Source organism: Tachypleus tridentatus, chromosome 6, assembly GCF_004210375.1.
Source record: "Tachypleus tridentatus isolate NWPU-2018 chromosome 6, ASM421037v1, whole genome shotgun sequence".
NCBI lineage: Eukaryota > Metazoa > Arthropoda > Merostomata > Xiphosura > Limulidae > Tachypleus > Tachypleus tridentatus.
In genome coordinates, this window is record NC_134830.1 from 133564918 (window position 1) to 133589273 (window position 24356).

The following is a 24356-nucleotide window of genomic DNA, read 5'->3' on the forward strand; positions in this document are numbered from 1 at the left end:
AAAAGACCTTTATGCTTTACGTTTTTAGTAGATAATAGATAACAAGATAAACTACATTACCTTCATCTCTCAAGTCTACGTAAATACTCTTCTTTTCATTCTTACTTTCAACATCATCGTGGTAAAACTTGCATTTGTCACCTTTCTTACACTGTCCTTACTTATAAAACACACACAGTACAGATTTAGGATCAGTTCCTGAAATTAAAATAGTTATATCACCTTTTTGTAAGAGATGAATATAACTGAACTGTAGCCATGTTGAGAGTAACAATATAAAACACTTCAATGATAGGGTGTGAGATTTACATAAAGCAGACTTTTATCACTTGTTTTTATTCACCCTAAGAATATCAGTGACCTAACTATTGAAAAACACACAAATATTATGAAAACTAATTTAATATTAAAGATAGCTATGTACAGTATAATAATTCATACTTTCAGTTAATATGTACACAATACTTGTACCACACACTTGTTACATAAGTTGTTTTAATATTTAAAGTTATAAAAACAGATAAAATGTACCAACATACATTTTTAAAATGTATAAAAATAACATTCAATAAAGTTACAGTAATATAATAGCTTATGCTTTTCGTTTTGAATGAGTTTTAGCTATGTAAATAATTTCATTGTACTTATAAAGCCAATTATTGTTGGTTAGTCACAATTATCTACCTGATTTATGTCTCTCTAAGTGTTATAACTGCAGAACTCATATGTAATAAAACTGTATTTCATTCCAACCACTCCTAAAGAAAATATTTAACTCTCACTGATAAAGAATAAATATTTATAATTACAAGTTATACATTAGTACAATTTTAGTGCCAGACTTTAAAAACAAATACTGAAAAATAAATATTTAGAACTTTAAATGGGTGAAATTGTAAACCTGATATTCCACACTTTAGAAATTCTTTTATATATGACTAATGCTGAAAAAATTCCTTACTTATGTCAGGATTTCAATGTCAGGGAAATGTATCTCTAAAAGTAGAAAGCAAAGAGGTTCCATCTGTAAACACATTTAAGACTACATATCAAAAGCAATATTAATATGGTAGAATACATCATGATGTATTTCAGTTTCTATATAATACATAAGGTATAAAAACCATAATAATTCTGAAAAGTATTTTAACTTTTTCTTGAATAAGAAACAGATGTGTGATGTTGTGGGCTTGAGCACTCACATCTCACTCTCCTGATTTCTAAATTTCTCATGTAAGACTAGCAAATTGGAGGTTAAGGTTAAAAAACAGTGTCTCCTCATTGCAATATGGGTCCTACTTCATCAGTCACCTCCAAAACCTAGGATACATTTTTTAATCCCACATTGTAGCTTGTACCCTAGGATCTTTTTTTAAAAAATATGCAGTGCACTTAGCTCAATTTGAATGTGTTTTGTTTATGGCTTGAAAACTTATGGTTACATATAAATGAAATGAAAATCAGTGTATCAAAAGCAATTGTAGCTACTACCCACAGTCTCTCACATTAAAATTATCATGTATTATGTATAACCAAAATTTTAAAAAAGCAAACCAGTGAGAGTGATACGTACAAGTATTCTTAAACAAATAGTGTTACTCAAGTTTGATCTACTAAGTTTAATAGGTATTACCTTAACTTACACTCTACAGAATGTTAAATTAAAATTACAGGAGAATTAACTAATTCACTGCTGGCCAAAATCTTAAGGTCAATGACCATAAAGAAAAAAAATATACATTTTGTGTTGTTAGACTCAACCACTAATTTGAGTAGAAGTTCGAAAGATGAAAATAAGAAAAGGGAACATAAAAATTTTTAGCATTTAATAGGGAAAATGTGAACACTATGAAATTAGCCTAAATACCAACTGGCCAAAGGTTTAAAACCATACCAAAAGGAAATCCGAAACAGGGTAGAAAATGCCCAACAAGAGATCTTAGTAGTGAGTTGCATTGAGAACAACTGCAAACATTCACTTTGGCATGGCTGATATAAGCATTTGCAGAAGGCTGGCTGGAATGTTATTCCAAGTGGTGAAGATGGCTTCACAAAGACCATGTACTGTTTGGAATTGACATCCATTTTTATAGACTTTCCTTACCATTCACCTCCAAACATTTTCAATGGGGTTCAGTTTGGGCAAACACGCTGGATAGTCCAAAAAAATCATGTCATTCACCATGAAAAAGTCCTTTGTCCTGCAGGCATTGTGGATTGCAGATCCAGTCATTTCCACACAAGTGAGGGCCTTCAGTCAATAAAGATGCTCTCTTCACCATGCCAATGTAGCCAGCTGCTATTTGATACCCCTGTATAACCTGAAGGTCCATTGTTCCATGGAAGGAGAAAGCACCCCAGATCATGATGGAACCTCCTCCACTGTGTCGTGTAGAAAATGTCTCATGTGGGATATCCTTATCGTGCCAGCAACGTTGGAAGCCATCTGTACCATCCAGGTTAAATTTTTTCTCATCAGAGAACAAAATCTTTGTCCACTTTTCTACATCCCATGTTTGGTGCTTCTCAGCAAAATTTAACCGAGCTATTTTGTGGTGTGGAAGGAGGTGTGGCCTTTGAAGACGTTTACGGTTTTTAATGCCTTTCTCTCATAGATTCTGTCTTATTGTTCTAGAGCTGCATTCTGCATCTGTAAGGGCCTTCTTCTGGTTCGACGATCAGCTGGTGTCTTGTTGGGAAAACCCGTCAAATCTTTCTGCTCAACGCCGACGAAATTATCTGGAGCTGACCACTTGAAATTCTCATTCTGTATCCCTCAGGGTCTTTTAAGAAATTTGCAACAGCAGTTTTACTACATCCAATCTCACCAATGATGGTACATTGAGAAAGACCTTGCTTTTGCAACTCGACAATTCTGCCAAGTTCAAACTCTGTCAACTTTTTAGCCTTTGCCATGTTTTTATCCAATGTAACATAGGAGATGACAGTGGGAAATGTTGACAACGCTAATGCTTGAACACAAATGACTAAATTTCGTTACGTGTTTGCTGATTATCACTTCGTTTCAGTGTGGGCTTAATCTTTTGACCAGCTTGTATTTGGACTAATTTCATAGTGTTCATTTTCCCTATTAAATGCTAAAAAAGGTTTTTATTTTCCCTTTTTCTTATTTTCATCTTTTGAAGCTCTTCTCATATAAGTGGGTGAGTCTAACAATGTAAAATGCATATTTTTTCTTAATGTTCATTGGCCTTAAGATTTTAGCCAGCAGTGTATGTATCACTAAGAACACTTGCCCAGAGTTCATCTCTTACAAGGTAACTATCCACATAGTTCACACAATATTAATAGTTCAGTAATTAAACATTCTTTATTAGGTTGCTCAGTAAGATAAAGCATCTTAACAGCAACTTACAACTAAGTTCCTCTTTCTATTGCTTTATATACACCAGCTGAACCACTAAAACAATTAAAGAAATATCATCAGAATCTGTAATGTACTTGTTTATAAAGACATTACCAGATTCTAGTGATAAAATTATTATGCTTTAAAAAACAAATGAACAATGGAAAATCACCTGTTTAAAATATTTGTATAATAATAAAACTGTATGCATATCTTATTATACAGGAAACACAATATCATACATAACTAAATGTCTTTCATTATGTGAAGACTACCATAAAGTATCAATAAAAAATAAACAGTAGGTGAAGTTGACACATGTAAGCACCACTTTTTAAAATAACTAATAACTTTTTGGAAGTGATTCTGGTGTTACAAAGAGATGTACTAGTGACTATTTTAGAATATTTTCAGCTAATTATTCGTGACTGAATTAATCCATTGAAGTAAATGTATGCTTTTAAGTATAGGAATATCAATGACACTACTGATTATTCTGCTCTATAAATCTTGTAAATTTGTGTATGATCAAACAGCATATTTGACTTTACAATTTCACAAGGTAATGATGTCTTTATCCACTGTTATTTTATTTTACAGAAGTTACTAAATGCTCTCTTTTAATCAAAATGTGCAGTTATTCAGTTTCAAAATTTTAACTTTATGAACTATGTAACTATTTTTGCTGGGACTTAAATAGTTATTTTTGAACACAAACTTTTGTTGAAGTAAAAAGTAATAGCTGTATTTGTGTAAGATGAATCAAACTGTCCACTTGTTATTCTGCATTTTTTTTAATTCCTTGATAGGTCAGAAAATGGCAAGGTGTTACTTATATTGAACATTTCTATATTTTATGATTTAAATCACATTTTCAATACATCAGAAATATGTTAAGCAGCACATACATTTCCCCTCTACATCACATATAGTGTAATAATGTTATAAACCCCATTACTTTCTCTACTGAAAATGCATTTCCATGCACTACTTACCTTTTCTTATATAAATAGCTATTCACATGCATTGCTGCCCTCTATATGCAAAACAACATTCTTACACACATGCCACAAGCCTTCTGCCTCCCCTCCATTAGAAATGATTTATTCTAATTCTGTCTCATGCAAATTATCAAGACAACCATCCACCAGTGAAACTGCCACATATTCAGGGTTACCCATGTTATTTCCTCTATTGAATTTTACCAGAATATCACAACGAGTTTTGCCACAAATTGGAAGATTCTGCTATAAACAAGAAAGTGAGATGTGTGAAAGGAGTTAAATACCTATCGAAAATACAATTTTAGTATCAATAAATTATAATATTATACATATGTTCACATAAATACCTAGAATTCATATTCCATAGGCAAAAGAACCAGAGCGACAAAATAAAGGAAGAATCCTTTGAAACCATAGAAGGAAAATGTCTGGAAACAAGAGAATAAGATGCAAAGAACTGATGAGAGAGACTGTACTATAATTGAACTCTTTGTCCATTGAAGAAAATTGTGGTACATGTGGATGGAAAACAGTGTCCAAGTGGTGTGTAAAAAAAACAATGGAACTGCTTCCAGAAGTACAGTGAATAATGCACAACAGACCACACTCAGCAAGCCAACTACATCCAAAACCCATGTTACTGGGAACTAACATCCATACAGTGATAGGGTGAGGAGCAAAATGTCTACACTTCAAGTTCAAAAGATGCAATAACATTAATAACAAGTAATTACCATCAAAAGGTAAATAAAGCCCCTGAAAAATTTAATAATAATAAAAAATAACTTACCTAGCCAAAGTCACATGGAAATTTGAAGAGTGGCTACACATTAAAGATGACAGCCCAATGATGATGAAATGGTGATACTATACAAACAGTGAGAGACGAATGTGTTAGACGTAGTCAACTATTGCAGTTGAAGAAGTTCTTCCAGAGGATGATAAAGATGAAGTACAAGAGAAAAGGTAAGACATCAAATATGATTAGAATAAATATGAAACAAAAAAGTACAGGAAGACAACAAAAGAGACGAATAAACCAACTGAATCAAAAGCCCTGTCCCCATTGGTGAAGCTGAAAAGAGAAATATCACAAACAGAATAGTTGCCAAGGTATAAAGAGAGGGGAACAAGCACTACAGATGACAGTTGTGTGAGCAATGAAACATTGAAGATCACATATAGGAAGTAGTCTGTCTGGATCAGACATATGATAAAGGTTACTAATGGAAGGAAGGTAGATCAATGAGTTATCCTCACTAGCTACTGTTGTTTTGAGGAGGAAAGAATGATTCAGATAAAGGAGAAATATGTAGGATGATAAAGAGATAATAGCACATTGAATGTAAATGTTGCAGGAAAATTAACTTGTGTTAAGATCATAGAATAAAAGAACTAATGTCCCAATGTAATGACTGAGAATGACTGTAGTACATGCCAGAAGCATAAAAACAGTATCGATGTGGCTATATTGGTATGTACAATACTCTGACAAAGTTAGCCCTGTAATGTATGAGCTACACAGATCCAATGCAATGTACATAGAGCACATTTATCAGCTGTGTCCACACATCTCAGACAAACCCTCAGTTCACTGGCTTGACCAGGAGACTGCAGAGGAAAACAATGAGTCAGAATAGGACGATAACATTGTTTCTAATTGTTACATCCTGTATGAGAATAGAGAAAGGAAACTGTACTTGTATAGAACATCCAAAGAAAGGACAGCACAAATCTGACATAGCTTATCCAAATATTAAATGGAATATAATTAAAGGCCACTTTATGAGAGAGGAACAATTGCAGCCACAACAACACAAACAACCAGTACCTGGCACAAATCATAAGGTGTGTTATCATATAATTTGCCCTGGTGTTCAGAGGTACTGAGGGAAGTAAGATAAAAATGACATTGGAGGGTACAGCATCTAACTAGTTTTACCTCCATATTGTCAGCCTCACATGATTAAGACAGAAATTGAGCAAATGTGGAAAGCTGGATGTTCACAAAAACTGAATAAATAAAATGAAACCAAAAAATGATAATAAATTATAAAGAAAAAACATTACACCAACAGGGAAGACAGCAAGACTGTCCTTGAATTTAGCATTTCAGCTCTCAATACAATGTTTTGACATAAATAACAAAGTATTAGGGTGTTACTATACTGAACCCAACCTACATTATAAATATAGTTCCCATCCTGCACCATTTATGTTACCATCTGATAATTTAATGGTTCTAATGAGATCCACAGAGTAGCAGGTATTATATAAAGCTAATAACATAAAGTAAAAAAAAAAAAAAAATTACATACATGTATAATAACTTGTCTGTAATGCTATTTGAGATTCTCCCTCATAAAAAAGTACCCCTCTAGGAAATTTTGTTAATTTGTTATATCTTTCATTAGATAACAAAACATAAGTAAAACTATATGTTTTTAAAATGGACTCAATAAGATTTGTTTAAATATGATAATTTCAACATCGTTCACGGTGGACTCCTGCGTGTCACTGGGTGCAGAAGGCTCAGAAGCTATATACACACTTCAGTTTTTCTAAGACCTCAGATGGATAATATACAGTAATGTATCATGTTCCTAGATTTGGGAAGATATCCCCCACCAACAGTTCACACATCAATAAAAAAATATTTCCAGTAGCTTCTCAGCATAAACACCACGTGGTGATATGGTAGTTTGATAATATCCAAATAATGTGTAGCATATGCTTAGTAATAACATAACTTCATAACATTTTGGCTTTACACAGTTAACACGTAATAATATAACACTTTTTTTTTATGCAGTCAGAATGTACTCTTATGACATGTAGTACTAAATGTGCTCTGCTCACCACTGTATCAAAACTAGGTTTCTAGTGGTATAAGTCTGCAGACATACCATTGGGGAGCCACATAGTGCTACTAAGTTGCAATAGCCTGAGTATATTAATTTCATTTGAAAAGCAAAAAGGTAAATCAGTTAGCAGTGTAACTTATAGGTTATTAGGTATTCCACACAGTATTTGTTTTTGGTGTTTAAACATTACTTTTGTATACTTAATATTGCATCCAAATAAAAATGTTATAAATTGTGTAAAATATTATTTTCCATATAAAAAGAAAAAAGGATAATTAGTTGCAAATTTACTTACTTATTTGATGTATTTGTTATAATGTGGATAAGTCCTAAACTTCAGGAATGATGTTATAGCTTAATTATATCTAATTTGTATAAGATCATCTCAAATGTCCAGCATTCTTGAATTAGCAACTTTAAATCTCCAAAATACTAATGTACATAATGATAAAATATGCTTTCTACATTCACAGAAAATTTGTAGAATGTTTAAAATCACAAACTGAAAGAGAAGTCAACAGCAACAGTATCAGATGGAATAAATAAATAAGTCCTAGACTTATTGACAGGAATGAAAAACAGGGTTTAACAGTATATATTAAGTTTTGTTGTCATACCACAGTCACAAAAGCACAGATCAGAGAATTTGCATAAGACCTTTATGTGATTCTCTTTGGACTCTCCAAATTCTGCAGACTTCAATTGTTCCCAAAACACTGTCAAACACACCCTTGAGGCCAAGACAGGAAAATTTGAACATAGAGGCAGAACACTTAAACTCAATGATACTGATGTCAGGTATCTTTGTTCATTCTGCCTTTAGTACAAACGAAAGACTGCCACTGATGTCAAAGTGATATAAATGAACATATATTAAATGACAGAAAGGTGTCCAGATCTAAAGAATCAAGAAGACTCACTGATAATGGAATATCTGGTTGTGCATCAGTTAAAAAGCTTTTACTTTAATATTCAAATATTGGCAAGAGACTTAAATTTACTGAAAAATACAAAAAATGGACTGCTAATAATCGGAAAGAGCTGTTATGGATGGATGAGTCCAAGTTTGAAGTATTTGGGTCAAAATGTAGGTAATATGCCTGGCTGAAGGGAGTAGAAAGATACTTATCTCAATGCATAACACCTGCCATAAAGCATGGTAGAAGCAGTGTGATGATCTGGGGACATTTTTCCGCTGAGGTGATAGAAAATATCTACAAAATAAATGGAATAATAGACCAGCACAAGTACAATGCAGTATTGATTGAGTAGGGTATACCCGGTAGTTTGCACATTATTGGTAAAGGACTCTACTGCCAAGATTATAATAACCTCAAATACTCATACAACCTATGCAGAAAAATTTACTTAGCTATGAAAGCTGTTGCTGAAATCATTCAAATGATGTAACTGCCCCCCAAAAAGTTGCAGTCTCAACCTAATTGAGCAGATCTGGGATTTGATAGATTGAAAACTTGACAAATCAAAAGTGACTTCCAAAAAAGCTTCATGTGAGTGTATCAGAGACACTTGGAGTAAAATCTCAAAGAACACTCTTATTAAATATCTTGCAGTAATACCTAAAAAACCATGTATAGTAATTAAAGCAAGAGAGAGACAACAAAATGTTAACTGTTTCCTTAATCAATCACTCTAACTATATTTCAGTTGTACTAAGTTAGAATAACAATAAAATATTGATGTTTAATATGGGATTCACCTTCTACTGTTCTTTTGAGACAACCTGAAATCTATTTTTGACTTTGTCCTGACACATTTCCACACTTCTGTATTACAAGTTTAACATATGTTACAGGGAAGAGCATTATAAAGATAGGCTGATAAATAAAGAGTATATAACATTAAACTACAACTTTTTACCAACACAATTTGTATAAACAATGACAAAGTTAGTGTACTGTAAATTTGACTTGCATTGTGAAAGAATCTACAGGGATTCATACTTAACCATTCCTCTGTAAGAAAATGTTTTCAAGCTTGAAATTTCTACTGACAAAAATGTTACATATGCTTTATCATAAAAAGCATCAAAAAATAACATTACAAAAAATTAACTCTCAACTCATTAGCAGTCTTACAAGAGTCTTACTGTAATTTCTTAAATAATTCCCAATTTTATTAGTGATACAAGATATTACAGAATGTTCTTTACTTTGGAATTAAACTTGAAGAACAAAAAATAAGATTTTCTACTTGTTTCTCAAACAATTAATGAAATTCTCCATTAATTATTATAAAGAATTTAAACTTTGTCATCACCAATTTTAAAATATTTGTTTTATATTACAAGTTACCAGTACTGATAATGGTATCACTTACATTTAGAATGTACATGTTTTTTTAGTTGATTTGTTCATTTTCTCTCACTCAGCAAATATTATAAAAGGTGGAATGATATCTTTAATTTTCTATAAATATCCATAAATGGTCTTTATGAAAATTTACCTAACATCAACTTTCATCATTATTTTCATAATGAATGACATTGTAGGTGTGTCATTTTCCTGAACTTTAAAACTGTATCATATGACATGAAGTATTAATTAGAAAGGTTCTACTGTAACTTCCTCCTCAAGACATTATGTAGTAAATTACATTCACAGCAACACAAATTGGTAAGCTTGATATGAAAGATGTGCAACTCACAGTAATTTACTTATTTTATATACATCAGATATTTGAGAATAAAATACATGATAGAAATATTTGCTACTGAAAAAATAGAAAAGAAAGGAGCAAGAAGATGGTGATTCCTACTACCATAAACAAACAGTAACATGTATATATATATGTGTGTGTGTGTGTGTGTAAAAGTTATTAATATTCTTTTTGCATAGAATAGTTGTTTTTTTAAAATGCATATTAGGTCATCCCATAAGTAATGTCATTTTTTGGGATAGGATAAGTTTAAATGCATATTTCTTGGCTAAATGAAGTTATTCTCAAAGTCACACAAGTTACATGGGATGAAATGATAACATTCAGAGTAAACAAATTTGTTTCTTTACTAATTTTTGTTTTATCTAATTTAGAAGCCCCAATTATCATGGAGGTATCAGAAGAGCACATAAGGAATATAATGTTTTACAACTTCAGAAAATGAAAGAGTGCTGCTGAAGAACCATTCAAGATGTATACAACAATGACATTCTGAATGTAGGGAAGTGTCAAAGATGGTTCCATAAGTTTAAAACTGGTGACTACAGTTTGACGGATGCAGTTCGCATTGGATGCTCTATTGAGTTTGATAATGACCTGCTTCTAGCAACACTTGAGAAAAATTGTTCTGTAACTGTTGAAAAATTAGCCCAGAAACTTAATTCATCTCCTTCCATTGTCCATCAACATTTGCAACTTGGTAGAGTTTTAAAGTTTGGAAAATGGGTACCACATGAGTTGTCAGCTTATAATCTGAGAGAATGAGTAAACATCTGCACATCTCTTCACTCTCATGAACTTCAAGCTTCATTTTTGAACCACCTAGTTAGTGACTGGAGATAAGAAATGGATACTCTATCAAAATGTCATGCACTGCCAACAGTGGGTTAATGTAGTAGAACCAGCTACACCACAGTCAAAAGTGAACCTGTACTTCAGGTGGTGTAACACTCTTTTAGTTGTTACAAACAAATCACACAATAACTGCTGAGAGACACTAGCAGTAACTGGATTAATTGAAAGCTGCACTAAAAAATAAATAAAAAGAGGCCTGCTTTGGTAAATCAGAAAGGAGTTGTTTTCCACCATAACAATGCACATCCTAACATCGCTAGGGTCACTTAAAAAAATTGAACAGCTTAGCTGGAAAAACTTCCCATCCTCCTTATTCTCCTGATCTTGCTCCTTCAGATTATAATCTTTTCAAAAACTTGACACATCATCTGAATGAAAAACAGTTTACTTCTATGATTTGTTAAAAAGTAACCCTTGTACCTTTTTTATCTCAAAACAACTTGATTTTTTATAAGTGTGATATTGAAAATATTTTGATACATTTCCAGACTGTTATTGAGAATACATGAAAAATATGTAATTGATTAAAGTTGTTGAGTTATTTTTCCTCCTTTTAAATCTTAGTGTTAAAAATGATACTACTTATGGGATGACCTCACAGTTTTCATATATACAGTGTAATCTACACAGAAAACCTAAACAGTAAAAAAAGGAAATAACTGCATTACTGATAGTGTTTCTGTTTAAAGCTTTATGTGATTTTGTAGTCAACAAATTGTATTTACAAAACAGAGAGTAATCTATCAATGATTTTAGGATTAACTTCATAAGTTCATTTACTCCACAACCTTCAACAGAAAAACATGTGTTTTTGAAATAGCATCTCAATATTACTTACTAGAAAACAAACTACCAGAGCAGTTCCTAAAATTAAAGATATAAGTATCTATCAATTAAAATACATACAAACATGTACTCACTTGTTTAGGCACACTTTCCCACTTTGAATGATTTAATATTTCTTCATCTTCTAACCACACTACAACATTGAAAACTCATTCTCATCTGTGAAATATGTATTTGAAAATATCAATACACTAGTTAATTCCATCCAGAACACAAACAAAATCAATTTAACTTGAGAAATACCAACTAAAATATTATTCAAAACATTGCCAAAAGCAATTTCCTACTGTCTTACTAATATTAAAGTGTATAACTTTACAACTACATGAAAGTGTAATTCTGAGAATAAAACAAATTATCAATCACTTTCAACTATAAAAACCTGAGTTTGAATACAATATCAAAATTCTTATAATATATTTAAACTGCTATAAGTTGCACTAACATTACAGTTAAACAAAAACTTTATTACTAATATAAATTTCTAAACGTTAAAATGAGACACATCTTAATACAACAAATATAAATACAGTTAGCCACATTGCACAGATGTTTAACTTGCATTTCTTTCCACATAAAACAAATATTCTAACAAAATGTATTAAGTAACATTAAATTATCTCTTATAATAATACTGTTCTGAAACTTTATGTGCACTTCATTTTAAAAGATATAAACAAAAAGCAGGTGTAAATATACTTCAGTCAACATTTTGAAGTAACACATATTAAAAGCTTATGAAAGTGTTAAAAAGGTCTAACATTAATAAGTCATACAACAACTTGGTAAGTTTATTTATTGTTTTGAGTATGGTAAAGTTCAGCCCTAACTAAATTAAACCAAAAAATATACATAAATTACAGTGGTAATTTATTTCTTTATAGCAGAAAGGATGTATACAAAATAAATGATTAACAAATGTCGGGCCTAAGACAAGTGGACTTAGAATTTTGGTGTATGTGATAAGAGTTCTTTTGTATTACTCTAGTATTTAAAGAAGTACTGTTACAATAAATATATTAATTTTATTGCAAATGTTTTGTGGGTCTCTTTAAGCTAAAATTATTAAACACCAATTAACCAGTCATATTTCCTAAGTAACACTCTCTTATATTTTTGTTCTCAGAAGAATAACAAACCTGATTATTCTTTCTGATTCTAAACATGTTTCAATATGTTTCTTGTTGAAAATTGTAAAGCTGTTTGATATATTTCTGCTCATAAAGGACAATGTAACTCAATATGGGTTTTAGATAAATTTACTAAGTAATGGAACTGTTGCTTCATTATGGGTCTGTATTATATATGTATCTTAAATATTTCTTGGTAAAGAAAGTAGTTTTTCTAACCTAATCTGCTACAGATTTAATAACACTTCATTGATCTAACTCAAGTAGGATATAGTAATAACACTGAGGTACAATACAAACTATACAGCAGGCCAACACTAAATTAAGTATTTAACTTTGAATGAAATACCTGTATTCTTTGAACTTTCTGGGTGAATTATTTTAACATATTTAATTCATTTTATTATCATAATGTACCATTAAAAAATCTATAACAATACTCATTTTGAAACTGGTTGATATTTAAAAATGAATTTAACAGTTTGATAGAAATATGGAGAATAACTTGTTACACGTTATTCTAAGTTAGTTCAGCTTATGAAATGGATTCTAAAATAATTTAATCAGCCTAAGTGGACTTTTAACATGAAGAGAACTGTCACATTTAAGATACAACTGTAGTCATCATAGTCTAGAGGATTCTTGTAGGTACATTTAACTTGTTTTAAATATCTAATTATTTTAAAATAAGTGGATTGCTTGCTGCATGTTATTTTCAAATTTATCACTAACAAATCACAGACATCTACTGTAGAAGAATCCTAAAACTTTGACGTATGTAGTTTCTTACTATGAGTTGAATGTAAAAATCTACACAAGTATGCAGTGGAGTTAAAGTAAAATTACTAAAATTCATTAAGTTCATATTTATTGTTACTCGTGACATACACAACATGACTAGATAGTGGTGAGGTCCACAATAAACTAATGAAAAATAAATAAGAGGCAGAGAAAAGTTTAGTTGAGAAATTAGTATAGAAGTAATTATAAGGGTAGACTTATTTCTTACTATCATAATAACAGAAGTAAAAGATATAAAATAGATAACTTTAGAGCATTAGTAGGAATGAAAGATTTTGATATAATGGGAATAACTGAAATATGGTTAAACAAAGATAATGTGTGACAAAAATTTCCTTCAAATATAGTGTTAAAGGCTTTTTAATAATTAGAGTACAAAAGAGAGAAGTGGATTTACATGTACAATGTAAGTTACATCCTGTTTTAGTTAAAGATATCAAAGATAACAGCAATGAGATTATATCCAGTGAAGTTTCTATAAGTGGATATAAAGGAAAATGACATTTAATGGGAATTTGTTAAAAACAACCAAAGGATACTGACAAAACTCAAACAGTTACAATGAGATTAATGTTTCAGCTGTTAGTGAAGCCATAATTATGAGTGATTTTAATTTCAAGCATACAAAACAGGAAATGCTACAGTCAACCTGTGAGAGAAAAAGGTTTTTGTCAACTGTTCATAATGGCTTTTTTTACCAATTGGTCAAGGAATCTACTAGAAACTGCTATGTTAGATTTGTTGTAACTTTGAAAATATAGGTAGAAAACTGGGGAACACATGGGTACAAGTGATCACTGCTGTATTAGGTTTGATGTTTTTCCTGCATATTGAAAAGAGAAATAACAATGTTTTTATTTCAAATTTTAAAGGGAAACAACAAGAAGTATCTGTTAACTGGGCAGCTGAGTTATGTCGAGACACTGAGCAAATGTGGAAAATCTTCAAAAAAAAAACTTTCAATATTCAAGGTAAATATTTTCCTTACAGAAAGAATAGGGAAGCACCAAGTAAAAACAATGTTGGCTCACAAAGAGTATTAGAAATAAAATTAATGAGAAGCATAATAAATTGGAAATTAGGGGTGATGAAAATTGTCCCAATACTTATAGACCCATTAGTCTTACATCAGTTGTGGAACACATTTTGGAGAGTCTGATTAAAAAAAAAACTCCAAAAACTTATTTAACCAAGCTAAGAATTTTATTGGATAACTAACATGGTTTCACTGATGGAAAACCTTGCCTTAGAAATCTGTTGACATTTTTTCAAAAGGTTACCACTTGTGTTAATGAGAGCAAGAGTGGATCTGGAAGAAAGGATTGTCACAAATGCAGAACAACCAAACTAGATTAATGTCGCAAATGAGGTATGTCAGGGTTCAAGTCTTAGAACCTTTGCTCTTTTTTATTTGGATCCATGACACAGATGAAAGAATGGTCAATAAATTACTTAAATGTGCAGATTACATTAAGACATAGAGTGTTACTACCTGTGAAGAGGATGCTACTGATTTACAGAAGGATTTATATCATTCAGTGAATTGGGCAAATAAATGGCAGATGGGATTTAATTATAATAAATGCAAAATAGTGCTGGTGGGTTATCATAATTTGAATAATAATTTGGATGGGAATAATCTAAACAGTGTCATGAAAGAAAGGGATCTTGATGTAATAGCTGATCAGTCTCAAAAGCTATCCAAGCATTGTGTTATTGCTGGTGGTGGGATAAATAAATTTCAGGTCATATATAGAGAAATTTTCAATACAAGTCTAAAGCAGTTATAATTTCATTGTATGGTTCATTTGTTGTGCCATATTTGGAGTATTGTGTTCAGTCTTGGTATCCTTACCTTAGGAAGGGCTTTGAATTGTTTGAAGGGGTTCAAAGTTGGGTTACTAAAATGGTGTTTAGGATGGAGGAGTTATCATATGAGGAGTAGCAGAAAACTCTTGTACTGCTTTCTCTTGGAAAAAGAAGAATTGGAGGAGGGGTGTGATATGATTGAGGTGTTAAAGATTGTAAAGGGAATTGATAATGTTGATGCATAATAATTGTTCATAATTAACAGTGAGAATAGTAGGGCTAGAGGACTCTAGTATAAACACTGGCAGGTTGGTTGATTTAATGTTTTATGGCACAAAGCAGCTAGGTTATCTGTGCCAAACATCCGGTTAAAAGGTAAAAGTAAATTTAGTAAAATTCATTAAAGGAAATCAAGGTAAGACAAAACAAAGTTTAAACAAAAAACACAAATAGCATAAGACCAATGTTTACATCTAGTCTACAACATCAAAACTACAGTAATTCAAAGTTGTAAAGGACTTTCTGTAGCATGACTGTAATAATCATAACTCACCAGGAAGACTAACAGGTAAGTACAAAAACCACCATCAGTAAACTGAAGTTGGCCTTTCCAGTCCTGGTTTCGAGTTTCTTAATGGACACTGGCAGAGTAGAAGTCACCTTCAGCTTAGATAACTTTATTTTTCTTACAAGATAGTTGGCCTTTGAAGTGGGTTTTCTTTGGATGTTATGGAGCAGAAAATTTAAACAAGTTTAACAGAAAGCTTGATAGGTATATGAATAAGTGTTGGCTTTAAGACTTCTAAAAATTTATTCATTAACATTTATAGTTTAAATTAGAGGATGTTAGAGCCAGGATGGACCAAGAGATCCCATACTGTTCCAAAACGTTATGTATTATGTCTAGTGCTTCAGACTGCAGTCTAATTCCAGAAGATTTAATATGTTTCTAATGCAACAATAAAACTTTTGCCGATAATGTAGCTTCTAACTCAGCTTTATTGTTAGTATTACATGGTTCACTATGGTACTGAGAGTAAGACCATACAACATAGAAGAATGTGGTATTGGGAAAACTAACTTCTAAAAAGTTCTAACATCTAACTTCGTTTTTGTTTTGTTGGTCCCCTTATGATTCTATTTCGGATCAACTGTCCATTTGATTACAAACGTATCTTTATGCTGATGTTTATGCTTTAATGGTCGAGGTTATGTTTATTTCTGCATGCATCATACTAGGGCCAACAAAGTATAGCAAAAATTTTAATTCTCTTTTTAAGAGTATGAATAACCTGGTCCTAAATTACATTGTTGAGTTGGCTACATCACTCGGCATATTACATTTTGTCTTTTGCAAAAAAGAACATTCTAAACGACCAAGAAAGTTTGGCAACCAGAAAATAAAACATTTAAACTCACCATTTACACTAAAGTTATCTAAATTGTGATAACCGAAAGCTGTAAATTTCCTATTGAAAATCCTTATTTTTTAGCATTATTCAATGAACTACGGTCTACAAAAGACCTCAGCGCTACATAGTAGTTAGATTTTGTATAATGTTATATTTACATATTTTTTAAATTATAAATAAGCATTAATTATACATTATGAAAAATAAAATAACTCTTCATTGTTTGGTTGGTTGGTAGGTACAAAACAATACAACAGGCTATCTGCGTTCTGCCTACCACGAGTATCAAAATCTGATTTTGAAAGTTATAAGCCCCCAGACTTTCCGCTTAACCACTGGGAAAATAACATTTGAACATCGATTGTGTATTGATATCTAGCAATGTACAGTAAATACACTCTTTTGGTAAGAAATGAGTCTTAATGAAGGTTTCTGAAATAAATTAAAGCCATGTTTGTGATTTCAGAAAAATACTAACAAGCAAATAAATAAATTGAAATTTGATATCTTTCGACAAAAAACTGTTTTAAATAACCATGAAATAATCAGTGATGACGAGAAACCCACTTGTTGAGAAATTAGTTTTCAAAAGCTGTAATTTTATTTATGTACAGTTTTATAAGTTATTATGGAAAAGTGAACGAAACACAAATAGTCAGAAACTTAGGGACTGGTGGCCCAACTACTTCCAGAACTAGTGTATTGTATACACACGACACACCCGTGCTTTAATTATGAAAACCACTTCACACGAAATTTAACAGCTGCATCACAAATTACAAGGTTTCGCCACGCGAGTGGCAATGCCTCACCTTATTACGCTTACATCAAGCATTTTGAAGCTTAAATCTGTCACCTTTCTAACGAAAAAAAATTAATAAAATATGTAATAAAATTGTTAGATTTTCACAAATATTTTAATCTGCATGACTGAAAATACACCAATCACAAGAAGTAAAACATTGAACTACACGTGTTTATATTTGTTATGACTTCATCTACATTGACAATTTTATCCACTCATTAATTTTTAATTGATTAACATAAGATATTTTTGCATTATTCTTTTCAAAAACATTAGGTACAAACTGGATTAGAAATACCAAATAAAACCGTGTTCTTAAAGATGTAAAACTGTATTCTCTCTCTCTTGCCAGTAGCGTGAGTCTCTTTGTTACTATGGTTTCTTCCATGAAAAACTTGCCACTTGTAATTCTTAACGTAAGGCTTTTGGATTCTCTTTTGTTCGTTATGTATTTTATTTTACCCTACTTCTTTAGACCTGTAGATGGATTGGTTAACTGATGAGTCCAAGCTTGTGTCTGAAGCTAAAGTATTGCTGAGTTGAACAATATGTAATGTTCGAAATCTTTAAATGTTGGTGGTTAAATTCTATAGTCTTTTCGCTTAATAGACATTAATCACAATTATAGTTTCCTAGGCCTGTAGCACATTGACTGTAGATGTCCAATAACAATATTCTTCTTCTCTCTTGGTGCTCTGCTTTTATATAAATCATGCGAAACTAGATTATACACTGAAGGTCACTTGGCAAAGGTATTGCCAATCTCTAGCATTACATACACACCTAGTACTTTGTTGAGTAGCTTCTGATTGCTATAAATCATAGCAATCATGGCAATTTTCATGGCGCAAAATTACTTACGATCGAGAATCTTCTATTACTTTCGAGAACAGGCAGGACTTGTGAATTACACAGCCCACAGTAAACGTCATAAGAAAAAAATAAACTTACACTGAAAGAAGCGAAGGTAGAACACTAAATGTACAATAGTAAATCTGTTACAAAATAAAAACCGACAACTCAAGTGAGATTGAATACCTTTTGACGAGGAACGGCCCGGCATGGCTAAGCGTGTTAAGGCGTGCCACTCGTAATCTGAGGGTCGCGGGTTCGCATCCCCGTCGCGCCAAACATGCTCGCCCTTTCAGCCGTGGGGGGCGTTATAATGTGTCGGTCAATCCCACTATTCGTTGGTAAAAGAGTAGCCCAAGAGTTGGCGGTGGGTGGTGATGACTAGCTGCCTTCCCTCTAGTCTTACACTATTAAATTAGGGACGGCTAGCACAGATAGCCCTCGAGTAGCTTTGTGCGAAATTCCAAAACAAACAAACCAATCGATTGAGGAGGAACAGATAAATAAACAGAAACCTCAGAGTCAAAGGATGTTAGTGTTGTGTTAGTTGATGAAGTAATAATGACATGGGACATCTCAGTTAAAAACACTAGAAGTGAAGATAATGGCCGAATTAACAAATAATATGTCAAATACTTTCCCAATGATATATGAGTAGAACCTTATATCATGCAGATGCTCAAGTAGTTGTATACAAACCCAAGAATGATGTGAATGAAAGTGGGTAATATTGCCTCTAATAACATAACAAACACTGGTTAATATGATACTCTATTTATGAAGCTGTAATTACGTTAAGTAGGTTTGTTTCTTTGTTTTGAATTTTGCACAATGCTATACGAAAACGATCTACGTTAGCTGTCCCTAATTTAGCAGAGTAAGACAAGAGGAAAAGCAACTCCTGGAGTACTCTTTCAAACGAATAATGGGATTTACCATAATAACGCCCTATGAATGAAAGAGCGAACATGTTTAGTTTTTCGTGGATTTGCACCCATGACTATTTGATTACGAGTCGAATGCCCTAACCACCTGACAATGCCGGGGCACGTAACGTAGGATAAGTCATATATGTATATAATTACATAAGATTATATGTTTATCAAATAAATTATACAATTTATTTTAAGAATAAATGCTTAATGATTGTTTAGCTTTATTTGTAACATGAGAGTCACAATCATTTAATTTAAAGTAAATATTATGACAAATTTAATTACGAAACTCGATAGGGATCGTACGCATTGTTTGTAACTTATTGGTGAAAAGATTATCGAGTGTCGCGTGAAATTTTTTGATGTGTAGAAAACAGAAAACAGACGATTAGGTGTAATAAAGATAAATAGTTTGTTTTGCTATTTCATGGCGCAAAGCAACTAGACTTTCTGCGCTAAAGATAAATAAATAGTGTGATTGGAATGGTAAAAGTAGAGAAACAGACAAAAATTAGCGGACGAGATGTTACGAAACGGAATAGGCCAAAGAAAAGTAAAAAGGGAAGTTAATCGTCGTGGAAGGCCTTACGATTAATATAGGCCTAATAATTGATATATTATTGTGAGTATTGTAAAAGATAACGAAAATAACTTATTTCGCCAAAGAGAGTACTGAGCTTATATTTATATCTGATCTTTTAAAATCAAAATTACAGCTTAACTTCCGTTTGACGTATCTTAAAAAAAAAAAAAAAGCCAGCTAAGCCTAAAGTTACCACTAACCAACGTAAACCTTATCGAAAGAATCTGATTCTGTTATGGCGAAATTGAAAATAAGAAATTTATTTCATTACAAAAAATATGATGAAATTCAAAAATACGATGCGAAATTTAACGTTTACAAAACTTGCAGATTAGAAAAATTGACTCCACCTTCCTAAAAATAAAAGTATGCCTCCAGACCAAAAAGGCCCCAGTGGCTCAGCGGTATGTCTGCGGAATTACAACGCTAAAAACTGGGTTTCGATACCCGTGATGGGCAGAGCACAGATAGCCCATTGTGTAGCTTTGTGCTTACTACAAAACAACAACAACAACAACCAGACCAAAAAATCAAATATATCACAGAAGAACTTCAAATTAAAAGTTTAAAACAAAGTATAAAGGAAATTCTCTGCAAAAATGAACTGAATTCCCACAACAAACTTGCAAGTTTAACTTCCTCTAAAGATTACTATTATCATCATTCATACGTAAAATCACATACTATAAAGGCCTAAAAAATCAACTAAAGCAGCCCTGGATTAACCATTAAACAAAATACGCACAAGATTAGGGCACCAATGGAAGGGATAACCACAGAAATTTCCCCTTAGTTATAATGCCCTTACCTCTTTCACTACCACACTCAACTTTGGTTGATTTTTTTTGTAATTGCTCTTATCTACTGTGCTTGATTTTACTCTGCATTGTTAAAAAAGTTTTCTTTGGCTCGGTTAGTGACTAAAGTTTCGAGAAACTACTAAACTATGTATCTGAAGTAAGAAGTAATTGATTTGCGAAAGATTACTGTAAAGAGCGGTACAAAATGTTGATAAAACTTCAGGTAAAAGATGATCACATGTTATGATGTCTAACCTTGCAGATGAAATATTTTTCTCAATCATTCCTTCTGCTGTGGCTATTTATAAGAAATTATAGGCAGTGGTACTGTTTTGTTTTATCTTTTACTGCTTTATTCAGTCACATCTACAGAAACAAAAGAGAATAATACCACAGAAATATAAGTCAAACGAAATGGTAACAGATGTGTACAGAGACGTGGCAAGTTTAATGTTTTTTTCCGGCTTTATTTTCGTGCCTTATATTTGGGTTATTGTCTTGTTTGTTTTAGTTTTATTTGCCTTAGTATTGCTTTATTTGTGTGTTTTGTAATATTTATATAAGTGTATTTTTCACTGAAGTTTTCTGAGCCGTAAGTTTTTTGGCTTCAAATAGCTTGCTGTTAAAAAAACCTTTGTTTGTCAGTACATGTTTTGTAATTTATTATACCAAGAGAAATTTTAGAAAGGAATGCTACTGTAGCAATGCCACCGTTCATATATTACATGTAACTTATAAGAGCATTTGGGCACGTATGTACACCCTTGTAATTATGTAATAATATAAGCAGTTATGAAGCTGAGATTTACTAAAGAGATAAGTACAAGGGTGCCTTCTGGTAATATTTTTTTATGAGACGAACGAACAATCCGAGACAGAAACACAAATACAACGAAGACAAACTTTCAGGTGTAATTCAACTATTTTGTGACTATAAATTCAGATCACTATGTGTTGTATTACATTTCTGAAAAGCTGGGAAAACAATTGAATGATCGGAGCAGTCTAAAGGCGATAATTCGACCTTTTAGGTCAAATTACGTAAGACTTCGACATGTTCGATAACAAGGTTCTTAACATTGCAATGTTTATTCCATACTACTAGTAGTAGTACAGTACTGTGGCACCGTGGTCATACGAATATAATGTAAAGAACTGAAAAATCAAGAAAATCAATTTAGGATTGAAAATAGTGCATAAACTGAACACGTTCGTGTGAGCAAGGTTAGTACTAAGTACTGAGCTTAACGTTAGTGGCCTCAGTTGCAATGTACCCATCCATATATCTTATGTATCTAGTGTATCTGTGTGCTGTCCCTCATTCTCGCTGCATAATATTATGCGACGCCATGTTCTGTGAGACATTTTCAAGTATAAATGGGCTTACATCGACCACATTTCTCTGAAAAAAAGAAACAAATATATAATACATGCGTAATTGAATATAACATAATAACATATGGATGGGTAGGGACTTACGGGCCACCGTGTATTAGCATTAGGCCTAACGTTAGTGTTATTTGAGAACCGAGTGACAATAACGTTAGGCCAAAATACTGTAACTAGTTTAGTGTAAGTACACTGGAAACGCTACTGTAGCCTTGAATAATGAAGTGGACTATTCCCAGTGTAAGGCTGTCGTTTTGAATTTGCCTTCGCATCCAGGCATGTAAGTAAAGTTTCAGACATATGCCTATTTTGTTGATGTATGGTTTGTTGGCTCATCTAATAGTCCCAGGTCAAATCTGAGCTCAAAAGAAAAGTTGAGGTTACAACTCATTCTTCAGATATTAGGATTAAGGCACTCTAGCCTTTGACATTGCTTCTTGCAATCAGCTACCATAATAACAACCTTAATGAAACTTTTGCAATGACTGAAAATTAATTTTTCTAAAATGGATTGAGGTCAGTCATGAATGGCTTTCAACATATCAGAATACAGCAAGTTAATAAAAGTATTTATGAATTTATGTTTATGTGCTGATGGACCTGGACCCTAGGATAACTTTCTGACAGTCTTTGTCTAAATGTAGACCTAGAGTTTAGTATGTTTGACTGTCTTACGAATGTTTTTCTTTATAAATTTCAATGTTTTTCTTATCATTATAACTATATATGGTCCGTATTATTTTGTGTTTTTTTTTCTGTATTTTTCAGACTGCAAGATGAAACATGTTCATTTAAGTGGTGCACAAAAGAAAAAAAACTGGCAAAAAAGAACCAACAAAAGGCTTTAGATTTAGTGGCCAAGACTAGATAGCAGACTAATTTTTTCACTGAACTTACACAACAAGATCTTCCAACTCAAAACCCATCTCTGCCATGAGAAGTCACTTGTACTGTATCTGACTCTGACATTATTAAAGTTGAACCAAGCTTCACACCTACAAGTACCACTTTGTCTACTTGAAGGTCAGAACATCATGATGACGTTGAGGTGTCACAGGCTTGCTCAACTGGAAGAACTTTCACAACTGATCTTACTTTGCTTGTAAATTCTCCAGATATCTCTGGAGTTAATGTTGATGCAAGTTGCTCTACAAGATAGTTTGAAGTTGAAATAATTTCTGAAAATGAAAATTGTTGAACTATGGTAAAATGCTTCAGTCTACAAAAGATGAAGAAACTAAAGCAAAAGATCCAGGGTTGTGGCTCGATTTCTCTGCTGCTGATGTGGCTTATTGGATTGCTTGTGGACTCACTGACTGTTAACACCACAATGGGTCATTTGTTAAATCTTGCTGGATTTTCAATAGTTGCAAACCAATGAGATACTGTTTGCAAAAACTTTTCTTTGGGGTAAAAGCCAATGGTGAGTCAAACAAGAGAGAGTGGTTATTGTATTCACTATCGACTCTTTGTTCCTAACTTTTCCTCGTGTTTTGTTGAAAGAGAAGGGTTCAGTGACTGGCGAAATACTATTGTAATTGATCATCATGAAAGAAGCACTACTCACCGAGACTCTATGCTAACATACTTTACTTACAGACAAGGTTTAGGCTTGCAACAAGAGTTGGAAAAACAAATTAAAAGAAGAGTGCGATTACTGGGAACATGTCTTGGAGCATGCAATAGCTGTTATTTGTACGTTAGCTGAACGTAGCCTGGCTTTTCACTGAACAGATGAAATTTGGTTCACTGCAGAATGGGAATTTTTAGGGCTACTTGAGCTCATAAGTCAGTTTGATCCATTTTTAGCAGGGCACATTTATAAATATGGAAATTCTGGAAAAGGAAATCCTTCATACTTGTCCAAAACCGACTGTGAAGAACTCATTCAAACAATGGCTCAGAAGGTCCACACATTCGTTGTTGATGAAGTAAATTCTTCTGGTTATTTTAGCTTGTCAGTTGACTCGACGCCAGATCTATCACATATAGATCAGTTAAGAGTTGTACTCGATACTTAAAAAATGGGCAGCCTATTGAATATTTTTTAACCTTTCTGGAACTAAAAAGCCATATGACTGATGAAATGGCAAACCAGGTATTTCAATACTTACGTGAAGTTTGCAAACTTATTTTACAAAATATAGGGGTCAGTCTCATGACAATGCTGCTAACATGTCTGGGCGTTATAAGGATATGCAGCAAAAGATTTTAGAAGAAAATAA

General features: G+C 32.4%; 1 long non-coding RNA gene across 9 annotated transcripts in view; it reads right to left on the reverse strand.

Moving 5' to 3' along the window:
• The window catches only part of LOC143253709 (uncharacterized), a 397296-nt gene extending 380299 nt beyond the window's left edge, over window positions 1-16997 (reverse strand). For 3 of the 9 annotated variants that reach the window (XR_013029803.1, XR_013029800.1, XR_013029802.1), the window contains exons 1-5: window positions 16775-16983; window positions 15909-16073; window positions 11690-11774; window positions 962-1024; window positions 61-198 (exon numbers count right to left, since the gene is read on the reverse strand). This is a non-coding gene — a long non-coding RNA (uncharacterized LOC143253709). Of the gene's footprint in view, window positions 1-60; window positions 199-961; window positions 1025-11689; window positions 11775-15908; window positions 16074-16774 lie in introns of all 9 variants that reach the window. The other 6 variants (XR_013029796.1, XR_013029795.1, XR_013029798.1 and 3 more) reach the window with 5 other exon arrangements.
• Between the last annotated feature and the right edge of the window lie 7359 nt (window positions 16998-24356).